Genomic DNA, 12,523 nt, shown 5'->3' with positions numbered 1-12,523 from the left:
ACCCTACTTATGCAGGAAAGAAAAACTCCTTAGGAGTTGAACAGAGTTCAAGGGTACAGCCTAGATGATGGTATTATGTATTATAATCGCAGGCTATGCATTCCCAATGATGAGGGAACCAAGGACCAAATTCTGAATCAAGCCCATGACAACCTTATAGCAGGACATCCAGGTTTCATCAAAACATACATGTCTGTAAAGAAAAGCTTCTTTTGGCCTGGTCTGAAAAAGGATGTACTGAATCATGTACGTCAATGCTTGACATGCCAGAAAGTCAAAGCTGAAAGAGTAAAAATGCTTGGGAAGTTACATCCATTGGACATCCCCCAGATGAAGTGGGAATGTATCAATATGGACGTTATTACTGGATCACCTTCAGTGTAATCAGGTTACAATTTCATTTTTGTGGTAGTTGACAGACTAACCAAAGTTGCCCAGCTGATCCCAGTAAAAGAAACCTACACTGTAGTGGATGTGGCCAGAGTGTTCCTCAACGAAATCTTCAGATTGCATGGCCTACCCAGGAGAATAGTAAGTGATCGAGATGATAATCTGTTCAAGAGGCATTATCCTGGGAGTCAAGATTTTTTTGAAATTTTAAATTAAGGTTCCTATGGACCAATAAGATTCATCCAAATGTAGGGAGGAGATAAATAGAAGAATAAAAGAAAAATCTCCCAAAAATGAGTAAATACTCACATAAGATGAAGAGTTGACTAAGGACAAGGTTAATAGTTAAAAAAGAGAGATATTTAGATGAAATGATGCATTTTTGACACCTCAGTATGGGGGAATTTCCCTCACGAAGGAGGTGCCTATTTCACATGCTTGAATGAGTTTTAAACTCCCAAATATTGAGATATTTTTATCTCTCCTCTCTCCTGTTTCAACTAGATCCAAAAAGTGAGCACAAAAAGTGAGCAAAACTGACCCAAAAATGGTCAAAAATTGACCAAACTGATTTGGAAAATTCTAGAATCAGTTGGCTTGGTTAGAAGCTCACTTTTTCCTATAAATAGAAGCCTTCCCCTTTGTTGAAACTCAATAGTGTTTTGCAATGTTACCCTGCATCTCCCAAGTGCCAAAAACTGTGAATTTTACTCATAATTCATTAGTTTTTGACCTTCCCTCTTCTAAAAGATTGGTGGCTACTCTTGTTTCAAACAAGAGTAGAACCCATTGAGAGGCACATCCATAGAACAATTTTTGTTCGGAATTTACTTCATCTATCGAACTAAACAGAAATTGAGTCTCGATTTACGGATCCATCAATCCAGCCTAACCCCATCCAGTCCCATGGGTTAGCCAACTGCCCCAACCATTGTAGTGATGGGATCCAATTAGGAATTTGGTTAGGTTTTATCCCGGGTACCAGGGAAAAGAGCTCCCAGGCCCCCTAGCCAGATGTTCATGCAAACATAAAACTAGTCACACCACTTACACACCCAATATGAAATTGCCTTTTTCTCAGCATCAGCTATCTTTAAAACAATCCTTTAATGAAACCATTGTGTCACTGATCACAATCCTCAAAATCTCTGGTTGAATCCTTATTTCCAATCATTCCATCATCGGTGTACTTATGGCATCATTGGCAACCAGAACGCTCACCACCTGTTCACTCAGGGGCCTTTTTTGATAGTTCCTAGCTCATAGTAATCGGTAATATATTCACATAATAAAATGGAATCTCCGTGGAAGATCAGCAAGATCAACCAACAGATCCATATAAAAGAGTCATGGACTCATCCGTTGAGGACCAGCAAGGTCAATCAACTAGATGTACACCCAAATTCAGAAAACAACTCTCACTCCTTGATCCAAATCTTCCACGATGCACGTGTGGGTATCTTCGGCGACCCAGAGCTCGAGCACCATATGGTCAGCACCCTCTAGGATCCTTCGCAGGTCACCTAGCGCTTCACTCATAGGCCACTTCCTTGGTCCCTCATCCATCGTACCGGAGCTCACCATTTAAATCGAATCGAGGCTGGTCAAGACCTCGGTCGACCATGCTACGCGAGACGTCCTCCGTTGACTCTCCGTCAGTGTTGGAATTAGGGTTGCAGGAATGCACACACAACTTCAAGAAGATGAGGAAGCTTGAGCACAACACAGTAGTGTATTATGAGTGCCAAAAATGAAAGATTACAAGCCCTAGAAGATAATGGGCGTATATACAATGCACGGGGGAAAAAACCTCCTAGAGAGGGAAAAAGTGCCCCGGCGGTCCTAAGTGTGTTCACACACATCACTACTATAATATGGTAACAAATCCCCCCTGGAGTGATGCGGTGAACAAGAGCTAGCACTCATGTATAGGGAAGTGTCTAGCTATGTGGACGAATCCACAAAAGGGAGTAAGCCCAAAGCTTTGCGAAAAGCTTCGAACTTCTCACGAGGCAGAGCCTTTGTGAAAAGGTCTGCAAGGTTATCCTGTGTTGGCACATAAGCCAAACTGATCTCTCCTGCAGAGAGTCTCTCCCTGACATAATGGTAGTGCACCTCAATGTGCTTCGTACGAGCATGGAACACTGGGTTCCGCGCAACTGCCAATGCGCTCTGACTGTCAGTGAAGATGGTGGTGGCAGATGGCTGCCCAACACCCAAATCAGCCATAAGGCGTCTGAGCCACACACACTCAACCGTAGCTGTGAAAGCTGCCCTGTACTCAGCTTCACAACTAGAAGTGGCCACAGTAGGCTGCTTCTTGCTCAACCATGATATGCATGAGCTTCCAAGCATGAAGCAAAAACCACTCGTGGACACGCGTGTGTCATAACAACCAGCCCAGTCAGAATCTGAAAAAGCATGTAAATCTGGCGGCAATGATCCCCCCTTGGGATAAAACAACCCAAGATGCCGAGTACCACTCAAATAGCGAAAGATACGCTTCACTGCCTGCCAATGCTTAATGCCTGGGCTATGCATAAATCTGCTCACCTGTGAGACTGCAAACTGAATGTCTGGCCTCGTAATGCATACATAAATGAGGCAACCAACAGCTGTCTGATAGAGTGTGACATCAAAGTGATCTCCAGCATCATGAAGACTCAACTTCAAACCTGTCTCCATTGGAGTAGCAATAGGCTTGCAGTCTTCAAGGCCAAATCTCCGCAACAATGTTTCAATATACTTTGTCTGACACAAAGCAATACCTCCATCACACTGCTTAAATTGTATCCCCAAATAATGATGCAAATGCCCCAAATCTGACATCTCAAAAGAGGCATTTAAATCAGCCTTAAAATCAGCAATATGACTCTCATTTGGTCCTGTGAGCAGCATGTCATCGACATAGAGAGCAATGATTAGATGTACACCATCCACACGTTTAGCATACAAAGTGCTTTCTGTTGGACTATTCTGAAACCCATGTGCAGTCAAATATGCATGTATTTTTTCATACCAAGCTCGTGGAGCTTGCTTTAAACCATATAAAGCCTTTTTTAACCTGCACACTTTGTTTTCCTGCCCTCTTTGAACAAAACCACGAGCCTGCGATACATACACCTCCTCATGCAAATCTCCATTTAAGAACGCAGTCTTTATGTCCAGCTGATGTACATTCCAACCATTATGAGCTGCTAATGCACAGATGCTACGAACAGTGGTCATACGACATGTGGGAGCAAAAGTCTCATCAAAATCAATGCCCTTCTCTTGAGCATAACCTTTTGCAACAAGCCTAGCCTTATGGCGATCCACTGTGCCATCAGGCTTACGCTTCAATTTGTATATCCACTTAGTGCCAATGGCCTTCTTGCCAGGGGGCAAGTCACATAAAGACCATGTACCATTCTTCATAATAGCATCGTATTCTGCTTGCATAGCAGCCATCCAATTTTCTGAACTTTGTGCCTCATCAAATGAAACAGGCTCACTTTCATCGCACATACTAGAAACAGCCAATGCATAACAATCTGACGCATAAGAGGCACCATGAGAGCCAGAACGAGTGCGACTAGACAAAGGGGCATCCAACTTGCTGTCACGCAAAGTCTGCACCAGCCATCTAGGCATATTCCTAGAGCCCTCAATCTCTTGTCTCTCATCCTCAAGTGCATCATGCACATCTGCATCAGATATAGGCTGATCTGTGCCATCATTTAAAACCTGCATAGGCTGAAAAACTGCCTCATGAGGTATTGCACTTGACTGTGCACCACTGAAAAGAGGCAACAATGTATCATAGACATCACGTGAGCTGATATCTGTCTCCTTAGTACATGAAACCAAGGGCTGAACTGCATCTTCCACAAATACAACATCACGGCTAACCAAAATGCGCTTTGTCTGTGGATGATACAAACGATAGCCTTTGCTCTCAGCACTATATCCAACAAAAATACATTTGACAGCTTTGTCATCCAATTTTCTGCGATGTTGCACAGGCACTAATGCATATGCCAGGCAACCAAAAACACGTAAATGGCCAACAGATGGCTTGCGGCTATGCCAAGCCTCATATGGAGTGACAACCTGTAATGCTTTGGTGGGACACCTGTTTAGTACATAAGTGGCACACATGACAGCCTCAAGCCAAAAACCATGTGGTAGACTTTGACTCTTAACCATACATCTTGCCATTTCCATGAGAGACCTGTTTTTTCTCTCAGCCACACCATTTTGCTGTGGTGTATACGGCACTGTACATTGGTGTTTTATCCCACGCTCAGCCAGAAATGCATTAAATTCTGAAGACATATACTCCCCCCCTCGATCTGAATGGAGGGTGCCCATCTTACTTTCTGACACATTTTCAGCCATAACCAAAAACTGTTTGAAGCACAAAAACACTTCGGACTTTGCCTTCAAAGGATATACCCATGCATGCCTGGTAAAATCATCAATGAAAGTCACGAAGTAAAGGTAGTTTCCAAATGATGGAGTTTGCATGGGACCACAAACATCACTGTGAACAAGCTGCAATCTGCGTTCAGCTCTCACTGATCCATCTTTGGGAAAGGAAGCACGCTGCATTTTACCCAATATGCAGCCCTCACAAACATGCTTGACAGGTGCCTCAAGCTTAGGCAAAGAAGACACCATTTCAGATTTCTGCAGGCGCAGCAAACTTGCAAAATTCAGATGACCAAAACGTGCATGCCACAGTTTTGCATTTGAAATAGCCTGCGTATCCATAATAGCACATGCTGAATCCTCTACACATTTGCCATCCATATTGAGCTTATACAGCCCTCGACATAGTGAACCAGATGCTACAATGATATCACCACAAGAGAGATCATGAACAGTACATCTGTCATCCACAAATTTTACAACCAAACCTGTTTTGGCAAATGCGGAGACTGACAGCAGATTCTTTTTGATCCCTGGCACATACAATGCATCAAAAAGTGTAAAGGTGTTGCCATTTGCAACATTCAGCACAATCTGTCCAACTCCTTCAACGGGATAAGAGGAGTTATTGGCACAAGTGACAGTATTCCCTGTGGGAGCAGACTCAAGGAAAGTGAATAAACTGCGCTGCGAGGTGATATGCTTAGTGGCACCACTGTCAAAGTACCATACATCTGAATCTACTGCAGACATACATGTGTCATGCAAAGATGGGTCATAACTGCACTGCGCATTGAATGCCCATTCTGTATCTAGCACAACATTAGCAGATTCATTGTTAGAAGGAGAGGCATCTGCAACAGCCATACCAGCCTCTTTCTTCTTAGCCTCTTTCGCAGCCAGCTTAGGACACGCTTTGATGACATGATCATTTCCCTTACAGTACTTGCAAAATGTCTTCTGTTTGTCACCCTTCTTCTCATCTTTGTCTTCCTTCTTTGATTGCGCAGCATTTGCAGATTTCTGCTTACTAGAAGAAAAGCCAGCTTTACCTTTCCCGCTTCTCTGACTAGCAACGAAAGCTTGATCTGCGACACGCATAATATTCCTGTTTTGCCTTGACTGGTCTTCTTGCAGCAAAACAGAAACTAACTCCTCAAATGATAAGGCATTGGGATTGCCTTTCATCATCAAGCGAAGAGTGGAAGCAAAACCCTGATAAGAATCTGGTAGACCATTCAAAACAGTCTGCACAAGTGAACTGTCAGACAGGATTTCATCTGCAGAAATGAGCTGCTCTTTGAAATCCTTGATCTTTGTCAAAAAGCTATCCATAGAATCACCTTCGTTCATATGCTCACTCTCCAACTGTTTTCGGAGGTAAGCAACACGAGCCTCATTTCTTGCCTGATACAATGTGGCAAGTACATCCCAAGCATCCTTAGAAGTCCTGCAGGAGCGAATATGTGGGATAATGGTACGTTTGACAGACAGCGCAATCAAGGCATGAGCCTGCGCATCTCTACCATCCCAACGAATCTGCTCTGCTGAAAGTGGTGGTTCTCGAACAGCTGCTACAGCACTTGTGCCTGCACCATCATCAACAGTACCTGTTTCTGATGTGTTTGCAGCATTCCCAGCCACAATAGGACGTGCATCAATTCCCTGCACAATGTTCCATAACCCCTTTGCTACCAATACATGTCGCATCATATATGCCCACAATGGATAGTTGGTGCCATCCAACTTATCCTCAGCAGCCAACATGCGGAATACATCATTGTTGTCAGCCATGGCCAATGACTGTACTACTAGATGTAAATGCTGTCTGTAAGAGGTAAACCTGTATAAAATCGACCTGTGCTATGTAGCACAGCCCAAAACAGACGAATGGGCACCTGTCCTGCAGATTTTAATCTTGACAGAAAATCTGCACAGTAGGACGATTTTGCCTGCGCAGTACTTGGAATGCAAAAACGGAGGGCGAAATGACTTCAGATCAAAATTCTGAAATGACCGAGCCCTACGGGCCCTCCCACGGCATATACTAACCTGCAGACGCTCGTGAAACCTCGTCGCAATCGGAGGAGATGAAGCGGCAGGTGCCGGTGATGCTGCCCGGGAGGAGGAAGCCTGCTCTGATACCAATTGTTGGAATTAGGGTTGCAGGAATGCACACACAACTTCAAGAAGATGAGGAAGCTTGAGCACAACACAGTAGTGTATTATGAGTGCCAAAAATGAAAGATTACAAGCCCTAGAAGATAATGGGCGTATATACAATGCACGGGGGAAAAAACCTCCTAGAGAGGGAAAAAGTGCCCCGGCGGTCCTAAGTGTGTTCACACACATCACTACTATAATATGGTAACAGTCAGCTGTTGCAACTTTATCAGTTAGGTCTCCACGACCTTAATCACAAGAGGGTCAAAATGCTTCCCCAGCATTCTTGACATAAAACATTCATTTACAAATAGGTCACAAATACAGTTTCTATAATGAACTATCGTCTTTCCACATTATCCCTCATCAGTCCACATTATTTATTCCACATTCCATTCATATGTGTACTCATTCTCATCCAATCACATCATTTTTCATCTCATCACATCAGATTCATTCACATCATATATCATTTATTCACATCCCAATTCACATGTCATCACATCTCGTCCATTCACTCATATCGACATCACATCATTTCACATACACATTCGCATTCATTATTCCACATACACATCCACATTCGTACATCCACTTCCACATCCGCATTCATACATACACATCCATATCCACATCCATACATCCACATCCACATCCACATCCACATCCACATCCACATCCACACATCCATTTCCACATCCACATCCACATCCACATCCACATCCACATCCACATCCACATCCATACATCCATTTTCACATCCACATCCATACATCCATTTTCACATCCACATTCATATATCCATATCCACATCCACATTCATATATCCATATATCCACATCCACATTCTTACGACTGCCCGTGCAATGCATTAAAAGAATTTCTTTTATGCATCCATTTATGCATAAAAATCATTTATGATGAAAATCACACTTTTAATATAAAAGAATTTCTTTTATGCATCCATTTATGCATAAAAATCATTTATGATGAAAATCACACTTTTAATATAAAAAATCTTTTATGCATACAAATCATTTATGAGAATCACTCTTTTAATATAAAAGAATTTCTTTTATGCATCCATTTATGCCTAAAAATCATTTATGATGAAAATCACACTTTTAATAAAAAAAATCTTTTATGCATATATTTATGCATACAAATCATTTATGATGAAAATCACTCTTTTAATATAAAAGAATTTCTTTTACGCATCCATTTATGCATAAAAATCATTTATGATGAAAATCACACTTTTAATATAAAAAAATCTTTTATGCATATATTTATGCATACAAATTATTTATGATGAAAATCACTCTTTTAATATAAAAGAATTTCTTTTATGCATCCATTTATGCATAAAAATCATTTATGATGAAAATCACACTTTTAAAATAAAAAATCTTTTATGCATATATTTATGCATACAAATCAGATGAAAATCACTCTTTTAATATAAAAGAATTTCTTTTATGCATCCATTTATGCATAAAAATCATTTATGATGAAAATCACACTTTTAAAATAAAAAAATCTTTTATGCATATATTTATGCATACAAATCATTTATGATGAAAATCACTCTTTTAATATAAAAGAATTTCTTTTATGCATCCATTTATGCATAAAAATCATTTATGATGAAAATCACTCTTTTAATATAAAAAAAATCTTTTATGCATATATTTATGCATACAAATCATTTATGATAAAAATCACTCTTTTAATATAAAAGAGTTTCTTTTATGCATCCATTTATGCATCAAAATCATTTATGATGAAAATCACACTTTTAATATAAAAAAATCTTTTACGCATATATTTATGCATACAAATCATTTATGATGGAAATCACTCTTTTAATATAAAAGAATTTCTTTTATGCATCCATTTATGCATAAAAATCATTTATGATAAAAATCACACTTTTAAAATAAAAAAATCTTTTATGCATATATTTATGCATACAAATCAGATGAAAATCACTCTTTTAATATAAAAGAATTTCTTTTATGCATCCATTTATGCATAAAAATCATTTATGATGAAAATCACACTTTTAAAATTAAAAAATCTTTTATGCATATATTTATGCATACAAATCATTTATGATGAAAATCACTCTTTTAATATAAAAGAATTTCTTTTATGCATCCATTTATGCATAAAAATCATTTATGATGAAAATCACACTTTTAATATAAAAAAATCTTTTATGCATACAAATCATTTATGATGAAAATCACTCTTTTAATATAAAAGAATTTCTTTTATGCATCCATTTATGCATAAAAATCATTTATGATGAAAATCACACTTTTAATATAAACAAATCTTTTATGCATACAAATCATTTATGATGAAAATCACACTTTTATAATCAAAATAAAAAATTTTAATATGCTTCCTTCTATGCATAAAATTTAATTCTAAAGAAAGTAACACTTTTTAAATAGAATATTTTTAGTATGCATTTTTCTATACCTAGGATGAAAAATAACACTTTAAGAATATATATATGATGGGAATTACTCTTTTTGAATTAAAAAAAAGTAAAACTTATTTTACACAATTTTGGAAATTTTACCATAACCTCCTTTGTATGGCTGACCATTTTTTAATTTTTTACTCTCTAAAATTAATTAGAGTTTCAGCAAGAGTATTTAAATCATTCTAATGTAAATAATTTCTACTTATTTAAGAGAAACATTATGAAAAAACTTGATTTTATCCATTAATCATTCACCTAGGATAAAGAATGGTTGGATTTATTAAAGAAGAGAGGGGAATGCCTTTTTTCAATGAGGCATAACATCATAATCATTTTAGAGAAGACAAAAATCATAAAAAACCATAAACTGAAATAGAAAAGAGAAGAATCTCCAACTTACAAGGAGAATTTGAGAGCTTTCCTTTGGCTTGATAGTTTGAGGGATCTACTCTTGTTTGAAACAAGAGTGGCCACCAATCTTTAGAAGAGGGAAGGTCAAAAACTAATGAATTATGAGTAAATTCATAGTTTTTGGCTCTTGGGAGAAGTAGGGTAACAGTGAAAAAACACTATTGAGCTTCAACCAAGGGGAAGGCTTATATTTATAGGAAAAAGTGAGCTTCTAACCAAGCCAACTGATTCTAGAATTTTCCAAACCAGTTTGGTCAATTTTTGATCATTTTTGGGTCAGTTTAGTCCACTTTTTGGATCTAGGAGAGATAAAAATATCTTATTATTTGGGAGTTTTAAACTCTCCCACACATGTGAAATAGGTGCCTCCTTCATGAGGGAAATTTCCCCATACTGAGGTGTCAAAAATGCATCATTTCTTCTAAATATCTCTCTTTTTTAACTATTAACCTTGTCCTTAGTCAACTCTTCATCTTATGTGAGTATTTACTCATTTTTGGGGGATTTTCCTTTTATTCTTCCATTTATCTCCTCCCTACATTTGGATGAATCTTATTGGTCCATAGGAACCTTAATTTAAAATTTCAAAAAAATCTTGACCCCTAGGATAAGGCCTCTTGAACAGATTATACTTAATTTCTAATGCACCTTCTGAAAATCTTTTTGAACTTTTGTTTTGGGGGAACTTATTTTAATAAGAAGAGATATTTTTTCATCCAAAAATATTTAAAAACTGAATTACCACTCTCTAGAAGATTTTCTCTCTCTAGGCCAAAACTGGTAGAAACAAGATCTTTTATATTTCTGAAGAGGGATTTGATTACATGGACATCTTGAGAGGTTGGGGAGGAATCTTACAATTACTGGATTACCTTCAGTAGTGCAATCAGGTTACAACTCCATCTTGATAGACTAACCAAGGTCGCCCATCTGATTCTAGTAACACTGCAGTGGATGTGGCCAGACTGTTCCTCAAGGAAATCTTTAGATTGCATGGCCTACCCAAGAGAATAGTAAGTGATCGAGATCCCAAGTTCACGTCAAGATTCTGGATTGCATTTTTCAAAGTAGTAGGAACTTTCTTAGATCTCAGCACAGCTTACAACCCCGAGACTGATGGTCAAACAGAAAAGGTAAACCAAGTAATCGAAGATATACTTTGGTCATGCTGTGGCAGGGAACCCAAGAAGTGGCTAAGCTATCTGCACCTAGTCGAGTTCGCCTACAATGCTTCTTATCACTGAAGTATCGGGATGAGCCCTTTCAAAGCTCTATATGGACAAGATTGCTTAACTCCATTAACTTGGTCCTACCCATTGATTAGGGTCGAGATATCTAGATAGATGCTTGATGTGAGTGACATGGAGCAGTAGAGTAGATGCAGTCAATTCGCAAAGATATAAAAGCTGCCCAGGATAGACAGAAGTAATATGCAGATAAGAAGAGGACAGACAGAAAATTTGAAGAAGCAGATATGGTCTTCATTCGAGTACACCCCAAAAGAAGTTCTCTATCTCTTGGGAAGTACAAGAAGTTATCCCCCAGGTATTGTGGGCCATATCTGATTACAAAGAAAGTAGGTGACTTAGCCTACGAGTGTCTTCTACCTCCTCATCTCAAAGTACATAATGTATTTCATGTTAGCCTACTTAAAAAGTATGTACCAAGCCCGAATCATGTGCTTGATGAGAAATCTTAACCTCTTCAACCCAAGGACTGGCTTGGCTTTGGACGATAGTTACATTTGCCTTTCTTCTTAGGATTATCACCCTCCTTCTTGGCATCCTTGATGTTCGAGAGTTGATGTTCGAGAGAAGGTTCTCAAGAACAGAATTCTGAGAGAATTATTGGTCAAATGGAAGTTCTATCCTTTTGAAGATGCCACCTGGGAGAAAGAAGCCGAACTCATGCGGGATTTGTTGGATATGATAATTCAATTATGAAGATTGATCAAAACATACTCAAGGTGGATCAAAGCTTGTACAAAACATCATGAACATGAGGGACAAAAACTGGTATATGCAGAAAATTACTTTGAGATTAACACAAGATGACACTAATTATGATTAGGCATGAACCAAACTTACATAATCACTTGATCACGACTTGTACCTTATTTAGAGACTCCTCTACCCTATTTTTAGTTGCATGAGTTGCATGAACCATATGCACCAACCATTTGTAGGCTTTACACCAACCACTGACCATTAGCCTAACCACCACACATTAAATTAGACAGAGTTGGGATTACATTTATACAACAATCCCCCCTTAAGACCAACTTCTTACAAAAACATGAACAAGTCTAACATACTTCCTTGACACAATGAGTAAGAGTCCCCCCTTAATAACAACATAGGGTGGTGTACTCTCCTCTACAACTCGTCAAGTTGGAACAACATAAGTCTTGACTCAACCACATACATGACATAATCTAAAAAGCATAATCATCATCTACATCTTTTATACTAAGACTAGAACAAAGATTTGTTTCTTCTTGTTGGTTGACTTCTTCAACCACATGTGCCTTTGCTAGCTTTTGATCTTTTTGGTAGCACTTTGAGGATGGATGATTCGTCTTTCCACAATACTCATCACAAGGATGTTTGGAGAAACAATCCTTAGTAAGATGATTTGTACAACCACAAA

This window comes from Cibotium barometz, chromosome 55 (genome assembly GCF_041138505.1).
Source record: "Cibotium barometz isolate CiBa-2024 chromosome 55, ASM4113850v1, whole genome shotgun sequence".
Classification (NCBI taxonomy): Eukaryota; Viridiplantae; Streptophyta; class Polypodiopsida; order Cyatheales; family Cibotiaceae; genus Cibotium; species Cibotium barometz.
This window is presented reverse-complemented; position numbering follows the sequence as displayed.